Below are 18800 nucleotides of genomic sequence, written 5' to 3'. Positions count from 1 at the left end.
CCAAGATGAACTCTCAAATACCAAAAGGTTCAACTAAAAAAATCTTTTCTTTCTCTAACCCTTACACTACACAGGCATAATCTTCCCTCCCAACTTTACTTATTTCACAACTATGTAAAAGAAAATATACAAAATAGCATGAAAGATACAGCTGACACCCCACAATACCACTCCCCTCCTTTTTTTTTTTTCTTTTTTTTTTTTCCTCAAAGTCAGTCGTAACATACTGATTCAGAAACATTAAATTAATTCACCTCAAATTAATGAGCAGGGGGTTCTTCGTCAGTAGGTTAAAAAAAAATAAAAAAATCAGAGGAGTGCTCCCTGGTCTGGAAGAGTGACAACTCCCCAACTTCCCCTGTCAGCAGCAAGTTCAAGAGCGGGGGTAACAAACACACAAGAGATGCTCACCCTCCTCTCCACACACACTGTGCCAACAGACTCTGCATTTCTACTCCCCGGGTGCATTTGAAAAAAGCAACAGGGCAGGAACAGAAACTGTGGCACACAGAAACAGAAAAGCAAAAAAGAAAAAAAGTTATAGGAACTAAAGCAAAACGTAGACACAGAAAGCAAAACTTAGAAATGCACAGTAGCTTTTCATAAATACTGCCTGGAAACTAAGCATCACCAGGGGAAAAAGCATCAGGAAGATTTATTTCTTAAAATACAACTTTTAACAACAGAAAGCCATTTGGAACAAAGACCTATTTTTGCAGTTATCACTACTGTTATACTATCATTCCCCCTGTTATTTACTGTAGTACTTACCACCAGCTGAGCCTCCAAAACAAGAATTGTGCTGGTTGAAAACAGTACTTCGTGCTTCTCTCCTTAACCGTCCCACACGCTGCACTGCCATTTTCAAAAAAAAAAAAAAAAAAAGGAAAAAAGACAAAAAAAAAAGAGAGAGACAGTCGCAGAAAAAGAGATCTGCCAGGATCCTGGAAAAGGGCACCGAGATAGGACCAAGAGCTCAGACTGGGCATAAAGGAGGCTCCGTAGCCTCTCCAGGCAAGCTCCTTCTGCTCTGCCCGACTCTTGCTGCCAGAAAGCTTGTCCCGGTGCTTAAAGCACACACTCCCTCGACACGGATCAGATCTCCCTCTGCACCAGACCCTGAAGAGATTACCTCTTTTTTCTTTACAGAGTTAACATCATGTTTGAACACTATGCTTAACTCTTTTGTTAGTACACCCTAGTCTTTTCTGCAGGCTAAATACAACCCAGTTCTTTCACCCTCTGTTCACAGGCCACATTTTCCACATTTCTCATCCTTCTAAGTTGCTGCTCCCCACCACCCCTTCTAGGGCTGGCTCACAAAATCACTATGAGGTTGTGATGCCCAAACCTGGGCCAAGTCTTCCAGCTGAACCCTTCCCTACACAGAAAACACTCTTGTTACAGAAATCCATCCTTTTCTGTCATGTGAGTCGCAGATCATAATCCTACGCACAGACTCCAGTGAGTTTGCTTTTGCAACAGCATGATCCCGTTGCTTCATGCCCTGGCCATGAGCAGTTCTTGCTGCTGGGCCCATTGCTCCCAGCCTGGGGACGTGCAGCCGAACCCTCCTCCTGCCCCAGAGCTGCCCCTCAGCCCCCTCCTCTGCCCCATCCAACCCCTCCTTCCAGACTCCTTCTCCCATCTCCCAAGGCAACTATAAGTTCAAAGCACCTTCTCAAACTGACACACAGCTCCACCCAGTTTCATCTGGGTATTTAATAAGCAGAGTCCTCACTCCTTCACCCACATCGTTAATGGCAAATATTAATTAATATTGGACCTAGAGACCTCTTACATCCCACCAAATTCACCTGTCTTGTTTGAAAGTAATTAGTAACTATCCTCTCAGTTTTCTAAGCAGCTACAAACATTCCTGCAAGCATTTCACCTAATCCACATTTCCCTAGCTTCCTTCTGATAACATGCGTTGTTGGGTAACTTGCATCATCTACTGTGTAATTCCCACTTCACAAATGCCTTTCAAGACAGAATAAGAAAGCTGGTCTTGTGACGCTTCACATCTCCTTCGTAATAAATAATCCCACGGATATAACAACTGCTTATGTGGGAAAAGAAAATATTAGAAAATCATTTTATTAATTCAAAAATTTTTTAAAGGCTGTTTCAGATATCTAACGCATGTAGCCAGCTCCCTATGGACTACCAGTAACATTACACAGACCTCTCACAAACGGCAGATCAAGATCTACCAAGACAGCATAGGAAATAACGGCAGGAGTTTTTGAGACTATAAATAAATTATAGCATGAAGCCAAAGGCTAATGGTACTCTCTCTGTTATAGTTCTGGAAAAATCATAATAGGAACAAGTATCCAAATAACAAAACAGTATCCATCGTATTTAACTGAAGAAATACTTCCAGGCAATACTTATCCTAGGGGGACTAGAAGTAGAAAAAGTCACTAAGCTTTAAGGAAAGTCTTCTAAAATCCTTACTAAGTATTCATAACAAACAGAGCTGAATTTTTGCTTTTAATAAACTGTGATCTGACGCTGCTTCTTCACCAGCTTCTAACGGTGCTAACTACAGTGAGTATTCAGCTCAGTATACAGTCAGTATTCTCAATTTTTAACCTCTCTTCCATGTTGGCTTAAGCAAAAAAGTAATTCAGTATAAATTCATAATCTCACTGTAAAAATCAAAAGATAGTCCATCTCATCTTAAGATAGGTCAGAGACATGGAATGCATCTAATGAAGCAAGTCTAGCACCTTCACTTCCTTCCACTGTCACAAAAATATTTCAATTACACCTTTACGCAGCAACAAGCCTATTCTTAATAATAACCAGTGACTTAGTAATTCCCAGCAACCAATTAAAATATGCTGGGAAAACAATTTCCCACAGTGGCTTACCCCATTTTCAGACAAACAATGCAGCAGGATGTCTAGAAGGATAGGTTTCATAAGGCAACTAACAAGTAACATCAAGCCGTTTTATGAAACACTCTGAAGTCCTGGGCCCCTAGGCATCAGATGGCGACCCAACGCAGCAGCTTTTTAGCACGTGTATAGCACCAGCCATTCCGCAAAATACTCAAAACTTCTTATTCGGTGTTTGAAATTACTTGTTACACAATATAATTGACATACACATGCAAAAAAGTAAGTTGGGGGCTGAAACAACTGCCCTGAAAGGAAAAGCTAGTGAGACCAACGTACATGCAGATTTAACTGAAACACTCAACCTGAGGAACACACAAAGTTGTTTATATTCTTCATATACCAGCATGGCTCTGGAAGAGATCAGATGTAATGGGATAAATCCAAGGAACAAAAAAAGTTTAGGCTTAGCATTAAGGAAGTGTCCTGACAGTCAGAACTGCTGGTCCGTGTGCCCAGGGGAAGGATCGGAGGCTGCAGCTCTTGACGTTTAAACAAAGATTGGACGAGGGTCCTGGTAGCTGCGCTGCCAAGACTGCATGCTCGGGCTCAGTGTTTCCCAAACCAGCCTCAAGGCAAGGCAACAACAAATGGGACCCAAGTATAAAGAGGAGAGGACTGCACGAAGCGGCTTGTTTGGCCTGTCTGCACTGAGGACTGCACATAGCCACACAGACAAGTTGCTGCGGAGCAAGCAAGTAGCATCAGCTACTCTACAGTATGCATGCGTATTGCGGCATTTTGGAGAGAGCAAAGCAATCCCAAGTAGCTTTTTCACCCTTACCTCTCTTCGCTACATCAGAGACCAAGGGATGTATAGACATCGAGGGATGCTGCAATGTACAGCTGCATGAGAGGACAGTCACTGTACATCAGCTCAGGTACGTGCCCTTTTTCAGGACAAAACGTTAAGGAGATGTCTTACTTCAGCCTGGTGCAGGATGCTCTTCTCTCTGAAGTGGGTATTCCCTGCAGCAGGTCACATTGCAATGCAGAGGAGGATAACAGAAAGAGACCACAAATGCACGTGGCAGAAGACTGCAGCAGAAGAGCTAAATTGGGATAAAAATATTGGGAACTGGCAGGATGCTTCCTGCCGTGGAATGAGGTACAGGCAGAAGTAACCAACGCATTTGGTGCTACCCACTACCAGGAGCTGGAAAACAGGCCTGCGAGCCACAGACCAGCAAAACCAGGCTATTTATGAGGATCTGGAGCCAAAAATACAAACCCAGTTCTTGAGGAAAGGGAACACTACATGTCTTGCCGTTACCCACAGCCACATGTTGGCCAGCCAGATTTTAACTGTCAACCCACCTCATTCGACTTGTACATCCTGTCCTAACAGATGTGCTTGTGTGCATTTCCTAAAGCTAAGTGATGGCAGTACTATTTCATGTTATATACTGAAGGGAGGTTCAAGTGAACATTTCAGAATCAATCATCTAGATGATCTAGACGCATCTTTTCCCATAGTTAATTTCCGTTATTTAATGCAACTATATTTGTGCACAGTTATGGATATCTTTAGTGGAGATCCTAAAATAAAAAATAAAACGATTCACCAAGTGTGAGAATTTCTAAAGTATGCTAACAGATGTTAAGTTTCTGGTGGCACAGCCATGCCATTCTCATACACTCTGCAGCAAGTCCCATGACCCCACCACACACACAAGAGAGTCACAAATGCTAAAAGCAGCATCACTTTTTCTTGCTGAATCCTCCACACACTGACAGTATAAAAGATGAGGGGCCAAATTTAGACTTTGGACTGAAGCAATACCAAATTGTGCACTTCAATGCCTTCAAGTTAGATCTCTGGCTCCAGAACAAGAAGAAGAAACAAACCCCATAAGGCTTTAACTCCCCATGCAACAAATAGAAAGGTTTTTACAGCGGGACTCCAAGTGCCCAGCGCATTCAGGGCGGCCAGCTCACACACCAAAGAGGGAACGATGCCAGAAATCTCTCCTCTCTCGCAGATTCAACTGCTGATTTGCAGCCCTGTAAACAGATACCTCCGGCAATCAGATCCATGCTCGGACCTTTCTTCCTCTTCTCCTCACCTCACATGCACTTGTCAGGCATCCAATTCAGCATCGCGCAAGGCCCCAACGATTGCCACACCTGCAAAGGCTGTCCCCGACTCTGCACCTTGCCTTCCCAGCCATTCTTCCCGTCCACTGAGACTCAGCCCCAAACGCCTCCTCCCTCTCAACCCCAGCTACCAAACCCCGGCCCTTTTCCCTCAACCCCTTTCCCTTGCAGGACTCTGCGGCTGCCTACCTAGAGCACGCACGCAGACACAGCCATCCCCACCACTCTGCTGGAAGACCTGTCCATACAATCTCTTCCTAATCCATGTCATAGCATTTAGCTTCAACTACATACTTGCAGGATGGCCACCAACTGCTGGGTAGTGTCAGGAGGAGCTCATGCCTCAAACCACCACCGGCTTTTACAAAACAAATGAGCCTGCTGAGCTTCTGTTCCTACTGTGGTCAATGCAAGGAGGAAAAAAAAACAACCAAAACTAACCCACAACTGATTGACATCAGTTAGCTTTAAAAAAAGATTAAGAATAATTTATGTCTGGATTACAGGAGGAAAGCTATCTCACAGCTGGATGACAGTAGCCAAGAAAAGATCTTTTTTCCTTTTCTGGATACATTAAGTTGCAGTGCTCACTAGTGTACAACACAGGGGTTCATACAGGCTACAGAACATGCGTTTTTGAGTTTCTTCAACTGCCCCGGGTACGAGGAATCTGAGTACTTAAAGTAGCACGGATATACTGAACACACACATTACCTTTCATCTTATTTAACCCAGAACAGCTAAGGCCATGGCAAGAGGAAAGTATAAGAAAGTTGTCAGCATCTGACACTTACCAATTACTGCATGCTATTTTTATGGTTACTCCACTGAGTTACTCATCCTGAACAAGAAGCAATTTAATAAATTATATTCTTTATTCTTTCTTCCTGATCTTGAAGGTGGTCTCAGTGCCCACAGGAAAAAAAAAAAAAAAAACAAAACAACAACCAAAACCAGCCTGATGAACAGCTCACCTCATATCAAAACATTTAGTCAGTATTTAACTGAATGACAGCCAGTTCCCAGAGGAAAAAAGATGTGCAAAGTAGCAAAGTGTTAACTTCACTTGCTCATCACAGTGATCGTAAGTACTGAATCAAACCCAGGACAATGGCATTTATGAGATTTCATACGGAAAGGTCCCCTGTTCTTTTTTGGTCAGACATCTGATCATCACACCACCTCCCCCTGCAAAGAAACCCCATAAGTAAATAAAGCACCCAAGCTCTGCACTTAGACCGCAAAACACAAGGCTCAGAGCACAATCAAATGACAATTAATGAAGCAGCAGACAAGAAAACACAGTAAATGAGACTTTGTCAATTTCATCCTTTGTGGCTGCAAATTCCCTAGCAGCAACCAAAAATGAAATCTTCCTTGAAGATGATCTTTAATGGTTGGAAATGGCTAGGGGTTTTTTACTGCTATGAAAGAGAAACCTGTGTCAACTAACTAATCCTTTTCCAAAGCCATTCCCGCTCAGTCAGACAAAACACATGGCAAGCTCTGAGAAACAAGCAGGGAAATTTTGGCCTTGGTGGAGTCAATAGGAATTAAAGTCAGTGTCAAAACGAAGCCAGAAATTAGCAAGGCATTTGTCTGATGAATTTGCCAGCAGAGCTCCTAAGTGAAAAAACTGAGTTTATTTCTTCTCAAAAATGTCCTGATGCAGATATGTTGGGGAAGGGGTGGGGGGGAAGCTGCAAGATCAAGCTGTAATGCAAGAGAACTATTCCTTTAGAGCACCTGCTGCCAGAAGAACTTACTGTCAAAAGGAAAAATGTGACCTTTAATAAAATTATCTATAAATATACAGACCTTTATGATTTTGTGTGGTTTATTAGAATAAGACTTACACTGTATAATGCTGTTGTCTTTATGGAGGCAAAGCTTTTGACATGGTTTAGCTATGGTTCAGCTATTTATTTAGATAGGGTTAAACTAGAGGTACAGGGACTGCCACTCGTGTCAATATGGACAGGCTTCCACCAGTTCCGAGGAGGACAGCAGGTAACACTGGAAATACCACAACAGACAGGTATTTCTCCACTTCAGGCACACAATCGGCACCAACATCCTCTGTGCTACACCCGCCAAACTCCCTCAATGACCCAAGGAAGGGGGGAGGAGGGAACGAAAGATAACTTGGCTTAATAGGTTTGCTCCCGGAGTTTTACATCACTTCTGCTTACCTGAAACATAAAAACTTTTATAATCCTGTCAGTCCTGGAATGCTCAACAGAGAAAGTTAACACAGGAGCTGAGCTTTTTCTCCTTTGAGAATGGCCATTATGCAGTTAAACTCACAATTCTGACTGATTACAGCTCTCATGAAGAAGGCGAGGTGTTACAGAGCACCCTAACATGGCATTAAAACCTCTGAAAGATAGACCTAAAGATGCTTTATTGTGGCCAAAGAAGTCTGGTACAGGAGCAAAGTAGGCTCAACTTGCGTAATGCTCATGGAAGGGCTGATGCTAACACCACTTCTTCAGAATTAAACATATATGACTGGTCTGATCATTATAATGTAGTTACACTAGAACAACACCTTCAAACTGTTAGAAAAGAAGGTTTCTTTGATAGAACGAGCTTAATACAGATTCCCTAAAATGACCTAAAAGGAGGACAGAAAAAAAAAAGCATTTTGACAAAAAATTACCATAAGGTAGAAAACGGTTAGAAAAGGATTTGAGAACAAGTACACACTGGTTACTTTTAAGCGTTTTGAAAGTTACTCCATGTCCTGGGTTGAGCAACACAGGACTAACTTCACTTCTAATGCCGGGGAAACCTCTACTTTTGGAAGACTCTAGCATCTGAATTTGTGAAAATATTTACTTTATAGCCAGCTAGGCTACATGGGATTCAAGGTCTCAGTGTTTTCAAGCCTTGCCAGGTGCAGGGATGAGGAGGAGCGAGGCCTGGGCATTTCACCCAGGCTGGCCAACAGGATTATTCCATACCATGAACATCACATTCTATATATATTAGAAAGTTCGCTGCGTAGTTTATCTCTCCCTTGATGGCGGCGGTCCAGAGAAACTCCTTGCCCTGGTGCCGGACCCCTGAGCCCTTCCCTTCCTCCCGAAGCTGTAGCGCTTGCTGTGTCCGACTGACATTTGCTGTCCACTGCTGGGAGAGCACAGCTCCCTACTGATAGAATTGGCTGAGTGTAATTCTTGTATATCTTATACTACTATCGGGATTAATACTGGTTCTTCAGTATTATTGTTTATATTTCAACCCCTTTGTTTCCTTGCTTTCCCCGATTCCCCTTTCCGGGTGGGGAGGGGTGATCAGGTGATAGAATAATTGTCTAAATGACAATAAATTGTTACAGGTTTTCTCAAACCATAGCACTCCACTAAACCAACGCTTTGCCACTGTCTTGTGTTTCCAGTGGTTCCTCTTGATACGTAAAAGTACGTTTGCTTTTGAAACATACTTATTATCTATACAAAATACACATCAGCAATTGCATTTACTTTAAGTCAAACTCACAGATTCAGCTTGCTTAAACCAAGCCTAACTTACATATGTACAGGCATAAGAGCCCAAAAGTTTTTGTTAAATACACAAGCAAAACACTCATCAACACAAGTGTTCACTAAAAAAAAAAAGCATTATATCATGAATGCTTTATTTTCTATGAATATTAAAAAATACAAATTGATTTTTCTGTGGATGATGCTTTTACATATATACGTATGTAAACCCACACAAATGTACTAGCCACAAAAAAAATAACACCTCACATAAAAACACTGATGAGCAAAAATCCCCTCTTTATCTGACCTAGCAAACCTATACAAATCTCATTTGGAAAAAAAAAAAAAAACAAAAACACACATCCCAAAAGGTATGCCAAAATATTTTCAGGCCAATTGCAAAGAATCTGGAAGTCCATAGTGTCTAGAGTCTGGTACAAGAGACAAATTAAATTTGACCTAGCTGATTTATAGGGTCACCAGAAGACTGTGAGACACTCACTAGAAACACTGTTTTCTCCAATAACAATAAAAAAGTTGGGAAGTCAAGGCAAATAGAAGAGGGGACAGCCAACAGGAGACTACAAAGGCACCAAAGACATGGCTGGGAGAGATAAGTAGGAACTATAAATCATGTTCAAGTTGTCGCGTTCACTTGAGGATTTTTTTTTTTTTTATTATTTACTTTAGACATTTTTTCCAACTCTTAACCCATTCGTACCTCAAAAGTGGACTGTTTGAAATGTGAAAGTCATGCATGCAGAAGTGAATGCGCAGAAAACAAATTTATTTCAATAATCTTAGAAAAAGAATGAAATGGCACCTGCAAAAGCTATTAGACTTCAGCAACCTAAATTCCTGGATACCCATTTGCTGTTACATATAGAGGCTCCTGAAAATCTAGAACGAGTACACAGAAGACGCCAAACAAAGGATCTAAGACAGCACTTAAACCAGATTAATCCATGTAATGGGAGTCACGGGGCTCTGACTGACACTGAGCTGATTGTCAGGAGTGCAAGCTTTCTAATAACTCACGTCCCACCTTCTGAAGTTTTATGGCATTTACAGAGGAAGAAAAATGAAAACACCGCCCGTCAGATCTAGCGAAGAACCATATATATACAGTTTTAAGCAACAAAGGAAAGAGAGAATACACTAAGTACTGATGTATAAAGTAATTTTTAACCTCCTCCTCTTTCACTGAGCTGAGGCCAGAGTCTTCATGTTTGGCAACGGTTGTTCCACAGTTATTTCACCTCTGTATAGGCATATAGATATGATTAGAGCAAGTCATATTTCCACCAAAATTGCAGAAACATACATGGATGTAACCCGCTAGTCACTGGCAAAATCTCCTTCAATTGCCACTGTCAGTAAACTCTTTGTATGCTAGCTGTATAAAAAGAATGTATTTTGATCAAAAATGTCATGCTTACTACCAACTTCAACATACTCAAATACCTTCAACACACCTGAAAAATACCTGAATAAAGAAAAACTTTTAAGTTTTCACAAATTGTCTTTGGGAAACTATAGTATGAGATCTTAAAAAACACAAAAACCAACAAAATAAAACCACCAAAATTGATGGATATCAGATGCAAAAAGCACACAAAACCATCCTGCATTATTTTTATTTATATAAAAAAATTTGGAATTATTTCATCCCACAAGTTTTTTCACCTTTTTCTTTTCTTTTTCAGCCAAGAACAGTGAAGAAGCACTAACCAAAGAAAGTACATAAAATTAATTTCTGTAATGTGCACAAAATATTTTGCAAAAATAATTTCCACAGAAGAATCAATTCAGGAGAAGAATTCACTCCTAAGCAGGAGTGCATTTTTACTTCCTATGAATGCCACCAGCCATTACAATATTGCTGCTCATAAACAAGCACCTTGTATTAAGACCAACCTTTTAGTTCCTCCCTCACTCTTAGCACCTTCTATTGCAGAGATGCAAGTTCAAATTTGTCAGGCAAAATGCTTCACTTACTTCTTAAGATTGCTCATTTCATGCTACGCTGGAAATGATTATGTTGTTAACACAAGGAAGACTGCAACTTCATTATCAGGTTTAAGTATCTGCCTTTCAGTTGCTTAAATGTCAGTCAATTTGATTTTTGTAAAAGAATACAACTGAATTAGGCTGAAGCTCAAGAGTTGATAGAACTCTCCCAAACAAGGTTAATGTTATCAAAGAGTAGCAACGTGAGAACCAGTAACCTTTCCCTTCTCAGACCAGCACTCAGCTGTCTGCATTCTTGAAAACACACAGAAAACTCTTTTCTGTGCTTGAAATGAACATTTCTCCTCCTTCCTATCAAACAACACTTAACAAGGTTTACATTGCACTGTGGAGTAATCACCTGTTATCACTATTTCAGTCAACTGCTTGCTGGGAAAAGAGCCTATTTGCATGAAAGCAGGAACAGGAGTACAGTCTGTTACTCCTCTTTCCTTGCAAGTATTAATAAAAGTGGGAGAGGTATTACTCCTACCTCTCTTTCTGCTGAGGCTCCTCCTCACCAGATAATTGCTGAGCCTACCATTTTCTTGTGCGTATCCATAACTCACTTGCATACTGTAGCTCCACAAGGTTTTTGTTGGGGTTTTTTCTCTCTCTTTTTTTTTTTTTTTTTTTTTGCATTAAAGCTGAAATCTGGGTGGGACGTGGCACTATTTCAAACGATGAATCCTCCACAGCCACTTTGATATCAAAGCCTGCAAATCAACACTGGAAGAATATTAAAGAAATACAAGCAGTTAAAAGCAGAATAAAGAGAATTAAAAACCACAAGTAATCCCACTAGGGACATTTTTTTCCCCTCCCATGTCAGGAAACACACTTCTCCTATATGTTTTGGTATCCAGTGGTTCAAAATGTAAGATTCTTTCTGCTGCTCCATAGAAAAAAATACTGTCTTTTATTCTGCTATACTTGATAGGTAGGAAAGGTTTAAATATTTGTGCATTAAAAATAATAGTTTTTTCAATATCTTCATGCTCTTTAAAGCAAGCATTATTTTAAAATTGCCTGGTCTTTAAAATTATTTAAAAATTGGTTAAACCAATACTACCATTTTTAAAGCGGTATGAATGAAAGCTCAGAGTTTATGATTTTTCAAGTGCTCCTGAACACCCATGTTACTGTATCAACCTAACAACTAGAATGCCTTTCGCAAAAAACTTTTGTCTAAGATTTGTAGCAGATACATCACTTATTTGCATATTTTAAAGCATTTCCATCATACAGTACTCATATAACATAATCAAAAGCTACTTAGCACACAGGCATGTCCTACACAGAAGTTTTCCTTTCACTACTTGATCATCTACCCAACAGCATACTCCAAAACAAGACCTACCTGCAAATTTAATACACAGCCTGGAAAACACTTTGCAACACAGTCACACAGAATTAACTATTTGCAAGGAACGCTCCTCGTCAGTTGCTTTGCTTTGCAGAGGCTGGTAAGTGGGGTACCACCCATCCCTCTGGAGCATCCAAGGTATCCCGGCATCTGCTCACCCACTGCACAGTGCTAACCCTTGAAAGCTGTTAGACTTGCTGTGCATCAAACCACTTGCGCGGGCGTGAAACTGCTCTCTAGGACATGAACAAGAGCCCAAGCCTTTCACCAGCAAAGGCTACCCCACTGTCAGGAGCTTTTAGCAGATACGGCAGACCCTCAGAAAACATTCAAGCAAGAATTTGTTAGAGCAAGGGGGGGGAAAAAGGAAAAAGAAGAGAAGGGGGCAGGAGAGGAGGAAAGCCGTGGACAGTAGATCAGCAAAATAATGCATAATTCCCTCAGGACCGTGTGACAAGCATATTCATTTTAGCAACCAGTCAGGCATGTGTATAAACCTGTTTTTTAACATCTCCCTACAGCTCTAATTAAAACACAAGGAGGCATTAACTACACAATATGTTATGTTCAGCATTCAATTCAATAAGAAAGAAACACAGCTCTGTAATCTAATGCTGTAACAGGTGTACTTTAAAGAAGGAAAGCACTCCAAAGTTTTCAAACAGAGTTTAACGACCTAAGGCAAGCATCCCAGTATTTAATCCAGGAGAAAGTTATAACAAATAGCATCATCAGTCATGAGCTTATCCTCCCACCTTCTCCTGCTTCTCTGAACGGGGCGACTTAACAGCTGCCAGTGGAGCCTCCGCAGCCATGCTCGCAGCTCATGGTCTCTTCCACTTCTTTTAAATCCAAGTAAAGCTTGTATATAGCTCTACAAACACAGCAGCTTTCGTTAGGCCCAAGATCACACGTCCCAGCCTGCTCTAATCTCCAAATTCTCGGTCTCCTACACACTGAAATAAGATCTTAAATGCTGGAAAAGTTCAGATGCCATCTAGACAAGGGTGAGTTGTAAGTAAATAAATATGGAAGAGAGAACAGCCCAGGGAAGCAGGGAGGTGGTTAGTAATTACACAGTTGTGGCAAGGCAGAGCCAGCAACGTGTGGGTCTGATATCTCCACAAAAGTCAACGCCCGGACTGTCACGTTACATTTCTAAAACTTCTTTGCCAGATACCATCTTAAAGCTGAAACGAGTTGAAGTATCAATAAAAATAGTATGTAAGAACACAATTTTTAGGGGTTCTGAACATCAAATGCGCAGTTGTAGCTAGAAGAGAGTATAAAGAAAAGTCATTTTAAAGTGACAGTGTAATTGATCATTTAACACGGATAAATATAGAAGTCACCTCTCCCCCTCTTTTTATTTTAAATAGCTGCACTAAGTTAAAATCAGCTGTGTGCCAAAATGCAGAATTTCATCCAGTTATCTCACTTTTCAGAGGTGCCATCAAGCCCTACAGATCTCCGGCATCTCCCACTCCCACCTGACCCAGCCTTCACCAGCACAAAACCTGCCAGTGCCCTGACATAACATTTTATACATCAGCTCTTCAAGATGCAAGTAGCATCTGTTGGCTTCCATTACATAAATATCCCCCGATAAGAACTATTATTAACTTGTTAGTTTCCATTTTAAGTAAAGTATGTCAAAATTGCATTTAAGTCTCCAATTACATGAAGCCTCAAGTGTTATAAACACTTCAAATCCTCAGAAAAGAGAAACGCCACACTATTTCAGAAGAAGGGTTCCCCTCTCCAGAAATTCAAAAGCCCCCAAGTCCCCTTAGCTGTATCTCCCGCAAAATTTGTGAGAGTAGGGAGAGATTAAGCTGGCATGATCAAATGGCAAGTTTTGGCTAAGTCCATTTTTGTCTATAATGCCAGCCAAAAAGCAACACCACTACCGATATAGACAAAACTGCAAGTTTTTGGTTATAAAATGCATTGAAAGAATGATACCCACGCTTAACAAAATATTAACTTTTAAATTGCAGTTGAATACAACATTCTTCATTATTAAATTGCTCTGTATTTCCTTTAGAGTGCGCTTAACGCTACACTATCAAATCTATTCAGGTAAGAGCCCCGAAACCACATACCAACTTCTAGAGACTTCTACAGACTCAAGGAGAAAGACACACCACAGAAACAGAGGTTTATGTAAGATTTTTCATCCATGGATCATAACAGACACACTACAAAAATAGGTACTTGTTCCTCCTCTGGATATATCCCAGGTCTTGCCAAGCTAAATGAAAACGTACAGACACCATGCTGTGCTCCTTACCCTCTGGGGCATGATGGTCAGAAATTAATTTCAAAGATTGAAATAAGCTACTTAAATAGACCACGGTGAACATCATAGGGGTATCGATTTGGAACTCAAACTCAAGGCAGCTTGTACAGCGTTCAACTTCACTTCTCACCAGCAGGTCTTACAAATCCATCCGTTTTCACCACGACCTCAGACATCTGCGGTCACGCCAGCCAAGAGTTCAGGTCACCAGTCAGGACACCCCACAGGCCAGCTGCAGCAAGCCCTTGGATAAATGCTCTACAGCACTCAGCACGTGGTAGCTGCTTCAGGAGCCACACGCACGCGTGCCTGCCTAGGTGTAAATAGATAAAGCCATACAGGTAAAAATAATCCTCACTTGTAGCCTAGCAGCCTTTGTAAACTCTCCTCTGTAAGCAAACCAGCCAGCTCTATGAAAACTATGTGTATTTTGAAAACCAAAACAAAATGCCCACAACAATCCCAGGTATCCCAATAAATCCCAGACAGAAACTTCCTGATTTTCTGCCACAGAGAGGAAGTCCATAGAAATGCAGAGAAGGAAAAAGCTGGGTTTATTCTAACACTTCACTGAGATCCTTTAGCCCAGATTATTACGTTCACAGAGGATTTTCATGATTTTAACAAGATCCCAAATAAATGTGCATCCTTGCCAATAAACGCCACTGCGAAAGTTCCTGCATCAGCTCTCCAGCAAATCTTTGCAGGTATCTGCTACAAGTACAAAACAGAAATAAAACAAACAAAAAACCCCTCACAGTTGCACTTACTGACCCAACTTTTTCCTGCTGGGGGTGGGGGGGAGGCCTGTTCCATAAAAGGAACTTAGAAAAAGGAAACATCAAACAAAGGACAGGTAACAGAAACAGTTCTAATTATTTTGATGACTTTTGCTGTATACAAAGCCCAACTTTCTCCAAAGAGAGCTTTCTTGTGCTCCTCATTGGCATTAAAAACAGGGCATGTCATGCCTAGTCTAGAAAGAGGTCAGAAGTTCAGTTAAAAAAAAAAAGCACAAAACTTTGTATCCTAAAAACACTAACTTGCTTTTAATTTGAAACAGCACTTTCTCAACTAAAGCAACTACAAATTGCGTTTTCTTCCTCTAGTAAGTGCAGGCAAAGGCTTTTCAGATGCCCTGCTAAGGAACTCTGTGGCGGGCTTGATAGTTATGCTGACGCGCCTTCGTCCAAGTGCCCTTTCCTCTCTAAACCCATCCGGCGCGCTCTCACATTTTCAGGTTAGTTCTAACCATCTCACTAAGATACGGTCTCGCTTTGTAGAGATTAGCAGGTGTGCTCGAGACGCTCAACAGAACAGCCCACAACAAGCATCAATATGACATAAGAAGTTGGTTGCAGACAAAACACTTCGCATACACCAAGAAAAAATACAGTTCTCTTAATCTTTCCATTTTAGTTTATGTGAAGAGAGAAGCACCAATAGCTTTCAAGTTTCTAGTATATTTTAATCGCAGGATTTCTAATCACAACTGGATGCCACCTCCAGCATCCCTTTCTCCTGAACAAGAAAAACAACACAGTTTTAAAGTACAGCACTAATTTAGCAATATTTTAATTAGAGTGCGTGGCCACTCATTAAAACAATTTGTGAACAACAGCTGAACTCGTCAAATAACTATAAATGCTCTTCATAAAAGAACTGCAGTTGAAAACAAAAAAAAGGAGTATTTATTCTTCCCATTGAGATGTATTTTAAGACACCCTGCACCCAACTCTCCCATTAACCACCACAGAATTATTTGCGAGTGTGACTTTCGCTACATCCCGGGTCGCCGCACAACGGAGCCATCCGTGCCTTTGCAGAGAGACGAGCATCGCTCCAGCGAGACACCGTACCGAGGCGGGAAGGTGTTTTGATGCGGAGAAGCGGAGCCGGGACCATCCCGTCCCCATTATTTTTCTCAGTATTTTCCCCATTATTCCCGCAGGCGCTGGGCCGGTCTCCGCACCCGCCGCCCGGCACAAAACTTACCTCGGCGGGGCGGGCTGCGCTACCGCTTCATTGTCAAACTCAGTTCTAGCAAGTTCCTCGACGTACTGGCGGAGCGGTGCAAGGCAGCGGACGAGCGCCCGGCTGCCTGCCTGTCCCTCCGCCCCACCGCCACGCCCAGCCGCGCTCCGCAAGGGCCCCGCCGGCTCGGGGACCGCCGGCTGGCCGCCTGCTCCGGGCTTGCGGCGAACAAAAGGGCGCTTCGCCGGGGGCCGCCGCCGCCCTGCTCCTGCCCCAGGCCCCGCCGCCCCCCTCCCCGCGGGCACAGCCCGGCCAGCGCGGGGGCGGAGCGGCGGCCCGGCTCCGGCGGGGCGGGGGAACCGCCGCAACTTTTCCCTCCGGACGCGGCCAGGGCCGCAACACTCACGCCGGAGGGGTCCGCCGCCCGCCCGGCACGGCTGCCCACCACCCCCGCCCCAGCTCTGCGCCCCACGTACCCGCAGGACCCGCCGCCTCCCCCCTCTCGCAGCCGGTTCCTCCTCCTCCTCCTCCTGCCCGGCCTTGGCGCCAAACGCCGCCGCCGCCTCCCGCCCGCCGCAGGCCCGGCGCCTCCCCCGCGCACAGGCCCGGCGCGGCGGCCCTGGCGGCCCCGGCGCCCGCCTCCCGCCCCGCCTCCATGCGGGCAGCCCGGGCCGCGCTCACCTCCCGCCGCCGGCGCGGCGCGGCACGGCCCGGCCCGGCGCGCCGCCGCCTCCTCCTCCTCCTTCTCCTCCCCTGCTCGCCGGCGTGGGCGGCCGCGGCCGTCAGGGCTGGCGCTGGCGCTCCCGCCGCGGCGGCGGCTGCTGCTGCTGCTCCCGCTGCGGCTGCTGCTGGTGCCGTCCCGCGCCAGCGCGCATCGCCTCCGCCCGCCCGCCCGGGCCCTTGGCCGGCGGCGGCTCCCGCCCTGCGTGCCGGCTGCTCGGCGCGCCCGCAGCCAGGCCCCGGCCCCGCGCCCGCCCCGCGCCGCCTCCTCCTCCTCCAGCGGCGGCGGCGGGCGCACAAGAGCCCTATTGTATTATTGACACTGCTGGGCCGCAGGCCCCGCCTCTTCCCCTTCCCTCCCTGCCCGCGCCGCGCCGGGCCGGCCCCGGCCTTCCTGCCAGCTGCGCCGGCGGAGCGCCGGCCGGCGGCGGGAAGGGGCCTGAGGGGAAGGCCTGGGCCCCGTCCCCTCAGGCGGGCGGCAGGGCTGAGGGGAGCCCGTAGCCGGGTGAGAGGAGGGAGGTGATTTCTCCCCTCGAGGGGCCCGGAGCAGATGGAAAGCGAGTGGCAGTGCCCGGCCCGTGTCCCTGAAGCCACCGGCAACCCAGGCCTTTGGCAACTTTGGGCCGGGCAACTGGGAGCAGAGGTGGCTAGTGGCCATGACACACCCCACCTGCCTTCCCACAGCTCCCAAGGGTGCTGTGCACCCATTCCTGCGCTAAACTGAGAACATTTTACACAAGTGGCACAGCTTGTAAAACAACGAGCATAAAGTCTGCCTTTGGGCAGCCTTCAACAAGCTCTTGGTGTTAATTGTTCGACCCATGACAGAGCTCCCCATCGAACCAACATTTGATAGAAAGCACAGTAGGCAGCATCAGTTAGAAGGAAGCAAACAACAGCAAAAATTTGGCAAACCTCCTCCATTATTAGGCCCTACACCCACATACGTTTCCCATACTGCTATTGCCAAGTATCACTTGCAACAAATGCACTGTAAACCCCTGTTGCCTTCCTTCCCAGAGGGACTGCTGCAAAGAGATTTATTTGGAAGACACCCTTGGGCCGCTGCAGCCCCATTCTCCGTGCACACAGTAACGGAGGTGTGGAAAGGCTACCAAAACCATCAGAGAAGGAAATCAAACCTGGGGTCTCAAACATGGGATACAACCTTTCACTCTAGGCCAGGCACAGAGAAGAAACAGCAAGAATATAATGAGGAGTACAAAGGAAAAGGAATGAAACGATGAGAGCAAGCATGGCAGGGATGGTTTGGCACGCCTGAACTGCACTTCTGCAGTGTTTCCAGACAGCATGAGGTGAAACGGATCATAAGAAAGGAGGCACTGTCTCAGGCCAAATGTTCCATCGAGCTCAACGGCCTCCTGCCTGCTCCACCAAGTCACGGGCCCCCTGCATGGACTTCCTCCTGGCCCAAGTGGGCATCCACAGTAAGATGCTCCCTCCGAGTACTCCGCAGGCCTCCAACTACTTCTTACTCAGATTTCCCAAGCAGGATGTGGCGTCTCTGTTAAGTAACCCTCAACAGATCACTTCTCCAAGTACTTGGGCAAGTCAGCTTTCACTGAGTCCGTGCAGGCTTCTGTCTGTATATCACTGCCAGCAAAGACTTCCATGGATCTACTACCTGCTGCAAAAAAAATACAATCCTTTTTCTTTTGAATAGCTGGTTAATATTCCTGTGTGTTTTACGAAGTGTAGCTTTCTACAAATGCAGTTAGACCGCAACCAGGCAGCGATGCTGACATGTATGACTTCCTTCATGCACCAGCGATCACCTCATTTGCCTTCTGTTCATTAATATATACTTGCCAGGAAAACACTCTGAGCAGCTTCAGAAAACCACAACATCAAGTAAAATGCCAAGAACGCTCCCCCTACCACCACCACTTGTGGAATCCTCAACCTGGGTG

General features: G+C 44.4%; 1 protein-coding gene across 10 annotated transcripts in view; it reads right to left on the bottom strand.

Annotated features, from left to right (window-relative positions):
* The window catches only part of JADE3 (jade family PHD finger 3), a 70556-nt gene extending 53509 nt beyond the window's left edge, over window positions 1–17047 (bottom strand). Inside the window, exons 1-3 of one of the 10 annotated variants that reach the window (XM_054205472.1) lie at window positions 16171–16272; window positions 772–855; window positions 412–498 (exon numbers count right to left, since the gene is read on the bottom strand). The gene's annotated coding sequence lies outside the window, so the exon portion shown is untranslated. The other 9 variants (XM_054205464.1, XM_054205491.1, XM_054205415.1 and 6 more) reach the window with 9 other exon arrangements.
* Window positions 17048–18800: the final 1753 nt, after the last annotated feature.

The sequence above is a fragment of the Rissa tridactyla genome, chromosome 1, assembly GCF_028500815.1.
Source record: "Rissa tridactyla isolate bRisTri1 chromosome 1, bRisTri1.patW.cur.20221130, whole genome shotgun sequence".
Lineage (NCBI taxonomy): Eukaryota > Metazoa > Chordata > Aves > Charadriiformes > Laridae > Rissa > Rissa tridactyla.
This window is presented reverse-complemented; position numbering and strand designations above follow the sequence as displayed.